The sequence below is a fragment of the Acomys russatus genome, chromosome 20, assembly GCF_903995435.1.
Source record: "Acomys russatus chromosome 20, mAcoRus1.1, whole genome shotgun sequence".
Lineage (NCBI taxonomy): Eukaryota > Metazoa > Chordata > Mammalia > Rodentia > Muridae > Acomys > Acomys russatus.
In genome coordinates, this window is record NC_067156.1 from 14,440,268 (window position 1) to 14,445,796 (window position 5,529).

Here is a 5,529-nt window from a genome sequence, read left to right on the forward strand (position 1 = left end):
ACTGAGAAAGAGATAGTGAGATCTCTGAGTCGGATTATGAATTTATAGATATACCTTTGCATTACTATGTGGTTTTGCTTCATACATTTTTGGAAGGTATGTTTTAGATGCATAAAACGTTGAGATTGTTATTTCTGTCTAATGAATTGGCTTCTTTATCATTGTACAATGGCCTTATTTATCCCGAGGGATATTTCTTGCACTTGAATCTACACTTTGTAAGATTTATTGACCTACTTTATCTTCACTTTGAATAGTGTTAGCATGGTAAATCTTTTCTATCCTATAATTTCTGAAATAGTTATATCTTAATATTCAAAGTACATTTCTTATAGCCAACTCATAATCAGATCATTGTATTATCTTTGGCTAGTTGTCAGAATTATGTCACCATGTTTGTATGGGCCTGTTTTTAAGGCTTTGTGTTCTGTTAATTTCCTCACCAATTCAGTAGATAACTGGCTTTATGGCAAGTATTGAAATCCTGTGACAACTCTTTCAGCTTTACTCTTTTGCAGAATTGCTTTGGCTATTCTTATTCTTCATATTAATTTAGAATCAGCTTGGTGATATCTTCAAAAAGCTTGGTAGGATTATGATTTGATTGTAGAGAAGATCTGTCTGTCTGTCTGTCTGTCTGTCTATCTACCTATCTATCTATCTATCCATCCACCCAACACCACCCACCCACCCACCTGACGACCTACCTACCTATCTACTTACTACTACTACCTTTTCAAAAACAAATAGATATTTCAAGATATAAGTCATGCCTATGTAAGAGAAAACACCACATGTTTTGAAATTGTTCTTTAAAAACTACTTTAAGGCTTACACAGACAACTTAGAATTTGCATATCTTTTTATTTTGTTTTGGTTTGGTTTTAGTTTTTTGAGACGGGGTTTCTCTGTATAGCCTTGGTTGTCCTGGACTTGCTTTGTAGACCAGACTGGCCTCTAACTCACAGAGATCCGCCTGCCTCTGCCTCTCTGAGTGCTGAGATTAAAGGTGTATGCCACCATGCGTAGGTTACATATTATCTTAATGTTATAATAATGTACTTCAAAAACTATTCTTCTCTAGTTATAGTTTAAAAAGTAAGGTCATAAATACAGTCTTATTTACTGTTCTATTGCTGTGAGGAGACCCTGTGACCAATGCAACCGTTAATGAAAGAAAGCATTTAACTGAGGGTTTGCTTACAGGTTCAGAGGCGTAGTCCATTATTATCATGGTGGGAGTGTTGTGGCAGGCAGGTTTGGTGCTGGAGAAGTAGCTGAGAGCTACATTCTGATCAGCAAGCAAAGAGCCAAGGCCTGGCATGGATTTATGAAGCCTCAATGCCCACTGGTAGGGTCACACTTTCTCCAACAAGGCCACATCCACTGAAACAAGGCTGCACCTACTCTAACAAAGCTACATACACCTCCTCCAACAAGACTGTGCTGCCCACTCCTTCTAATCCTTTCAAACAGGTCCGCTCCCTAGTGGCCAAGCATTCAGCTAGAGGAGCCTGTGAGAGGCAATCTTATTGGAACTCCCACAGACACCAGCTTATCCTGCTCTACATGCTTGAGCCTACTTTGGATACCTCATTAAATACTAACTAAAAGTAATTGCCTTTTCTAACAAAAAACAATTCCAGGTACCTAATATAATAACTTAAACTTTAAAAAATAATTTAAATTTGGCTAATACAACGAACTATTAATGTACTTAACCTGTGTTTTTAACTTAGATATCTAAAGTACCATGTTTTCTGTGTTTTAGGTAGTCTCTTGAGTTTAGATTTAAAGTTAGCTCTTAAAGTTTTTTAATTTTTGTAATAGCAATGACAATGTTTAGATTAAAGTACATTATAAAAGGCTTCTTTAAAATGAATATGGCTGTAACTAAGGTAAAAATAATAGAATGGTTCTTAAGTTTTTAAATGTTAATTCAACATCTTGAGATAAAAATAATGCTTCAACAATGTTTTTATAAGCACTTATTGTTCTTAAAAATATTTACAAAAATTCCTTACAACAATATTTGATTGTAGTTGAATTTTTAGATAATGTGATACTTTTTTTAGGCAGTTATGTTTTCTGAAAATAAGGATAGATTTCTTCATTTTTTTTTTTTTATAATCTGTATACTCATTTCTTTATCTTACACAGTGATGAGAACTTGTAATACAGGATGAGCGAAATTGGTGTTATAGTCCATCCTCACTTTCTTTCATATTTTAATAGGAAATTACTTAGCCTCTAGCCACTAACTGTGGTTTTTGCTGCTCTGCCTAGATGTCCTTTATTAGCTTTCAATAAAATTGAACATTTCCGTGAGATCAAAGGAATGGTTAGGGGAGTTCCTTTCCTTCCTGATTCCCTAATAGTTGTCTGTCTGTCTGTCCGTCTGCCTGTCTGTCTTTCCTTCTTTCCTTCTTTCTGTCTCAATAACAAAGGAATACTGTTTTGCTAAAAAGCTGCTTCACTGCCGATTGAAATGATTGTATTAATTGATTTTGCTTGTTTAACTGAGCAATATCTTATTAAATGAACTGATCTTCTAGTGTACAACTTTGCATTTCTGAACTGACCCTTACTTGATTGATATATTATCCATTTATGTGTTGCTAGATTTTGTACATTTTTGTCTTAAAAACATATTATCCTAAAATTTTCCTTCTTTCATAATGCCTTTGTCTGATTTTGTACCAGTGTAAGACTGGACTTGAAGAATGTTTTGAGAAATATTTCCTTTTTTTTTTTTAACACTTCTTATCAGAGGGTATATAATTAAATTTCTGGTGATAGAATTATTTTTACAATGATATTTACATTAATTCTTTATATATTTCTTACAATATATTCTGATCATATTCACTCTTTGTTCCTGCAGTTCCTCCTAGATTCATCCCCACCTTCCCACCCCTACCCTCCAACTTCATGTTCTTTGTTTTTTTAATCTGTAAGTCCCAAGTGCTCTTGGGAATAGAGCCTGCCCTGGGGAGCAGTGGACTCCCACTAGGTGGCTCTCCCTCCTAGTAGAGCCCGCCCTAGAGAGCAGTGGACTCCCACTAGGTGGCTCTCCCTCTTGAGTAGAGCCTGCCCTGGGGAGCAGTGGACTCCCACTAGGTAGCTCTCCTTCCTAGTAGAGCCTGCCCTGGGGAGCAGTGGACTCCCACTAGGTGGCTCTCCCTCCTGATTGCCTTGTAAAGCTCATTGATGCAGGGTACATTTTAGCTTTTTCCTTAAATTTTTGTTAAGATTCATAACTGAAACCTTCTGTTCCTAGAATGCATTATCCCTACTTTAGAATGAAAACATTTTACACCACAAACTTCCAGTCAATTTATCCGTTTCTTCTTAAGAAACTTTTAGTAGTTTGTGCCTTTCTTTCAAGGGATTTTTTTTCCATTTCTTCCATGTTTTCAAATTTCAAAAACTACTCCAATAAGGTTGGAGTAGTGCACATTTTGAGAGATTAAATGGCTTCTTTAGTACATTAAATTTAACTAACTTGTAATCAATCCACTTGCTTCTCTTTCCCTTCAAAATAGGAATTTCTGAAATGTAGTTGCTTCCTCCTTATGGAGAAGTTACTCGGTTTACTTTTTCCCCCCCTCAGTTTACTTCTTGATTGAGTTAATAGACAGTTGTTTTTAAGATACTAACATAACTTGTTTTCATATTTGCAATTTATAACTTCTGAAATCCATCAAATAATTTTTATATCTAAGTTGACCATGTATTGCAAACTAACTTGGGAGGTGTGAATATATTTACATGAGATTGGGAAGTAGAATCACAGCTGTATAAATATATATTAATTACTTTTTATAAACAAACATTGTTAATTATTTGTAGTAACATGTAAATTGAGCCATTCCCCATCTTATATACGACTTCATTGTGTTGCCAGTTGTGGTACCTTCTATTCATCCTTCTGAGAAATCATTTGCTATCTGAAGTCTGAAAATTTAGATGTTGGTGCTAGTGAATTTTTAGTTATTTGTTATTACTGTTACCCCTTTCATTCTTAACCATCTGGAAACTCTTGAGTAGAAATATGTTAGGTTTTTTTTTTTTATTCTTCATATCATTTTTCTTGATATTATCTGTTTCTCTTTGTTTCGTTCTCACTAAATTCCTCAGGTCCCATATACGTGTATTGTTTTTTCTTCACTTATCATTTTTTTACTAAACACATCAAATATATTTTGTGACAGAATTCTGAAGCATGAAGCCTTTGCGTGTCTGTAGTTTGACAAATTTTTTTCATGGGACTTTGTTTCCGGTATATTTGTTGAATTATTATGTTGTTTATTTTATTGATGATGGTGATGCAAAATAAGAGAGAGTTTATTCTAGATCTAAATTTGAGTGACCACGGTCCAGGAACACAGATTTAGGCTAATGCAAATACCATTTTTCAAAGTGGAAATAGCTATATGAAGATTCATGAAGTTTTATAGATTTACAGAACAAAGAACATCATAAATCAAAGCAATTTAAAAATAAATTTGTGCAGGCAGGCATGATGGCGCACGCCTTTAATCCCAGCACTCTGGCAGCAGAGCCAGGCAGATCTGTGTGAGTTCAAGGCCAGCCTGGTCTACAAAGCGAATTCAGGACAGCCAAGGCTACACAGAGAAACCCTGTCTCGAAAAACCCAAAAACCAAACCAAACCAAACCAAACAAAAAACAAAACAAAACAGTTGTGGGTACATCAAACAGAGGCGGTTACTGCTACAAGATGGGCTTCGGATTCTGAGAACATTCTTAGCTCTTAGGTTTGTGGATCTGCTGCATTAATAGATTGCAAAAGGTTTTTGTCTATTTGTCACAGGATGTTAGGTCAGACACAAAGGTGGGTAAGGAGGTGAAGCTAGCCTGGGATATGTTAATTAGTCTCTGGACCAGCAACATTGCACCTGCTCCTCATCACTGCAGTTCTAGCAGCAATCAGTCTTTGCAGTCTCTTTCCAGGAGTTCTTGTTGACAGTGATTTTGTTTTTGTGAGTTCTTTGAGGCTGTGATTAAGATTGGGTTTTCCAAAGTAATCTTGAATTTTCTCTTATGTTCTCTGTTCCTGCATATGTTGTCATGTGTCAAATTTAGGATGATCATCTAATACCACCTAAAAAGTATAAAATATTACTTGCAAAAATACAAAACACAGTTTTACAGTTACAAAATCTTTTTTTAAAAGTAACACCTTTTTGCTCTGCTATGAGGGATGAGTCCCCCATATGCCACCCCCCACGACATTCCTAAGAGCTTGGGGGATTGGCATGGGCCTTTTCCAAAATGGACAAGGAAAATGCTGCCGTTTAGGGTTCAAAAAGCTACTCACCATCTTAAAGAGAAGCACTGTGTGCCCTCAGAACAGCTGAGCCCATTAACACTGGATTCAAGGCAGCCTCCCTTTGGGCTCAATGTGGGGTTCCTGCGCCCTTGCGCAGTGCAATGAGAGCTCACATTGCCAGCCTCTTCCCTGCCGCAGAGGGAGCGTGGCTCTCAGTATGCACCTCTCTGTCTGT

At 36.3% G+C, this 5,529-nt stretch overlaps 1 protein-coding gene across 1 annotated transcript in view; it reads left to right on the forward strand.

The window, feature by feature from the left end:
* Kiaa1328 (KIAA1328 ortholog) overlaps positions 1-5,529 on the forward strand; it is a 244,380-nt gene that overhangs the window by 58,281 nt on the left and 180,570 nt on the right. The gene's annotated exons all lie outside the window — the stretch shown is intronic.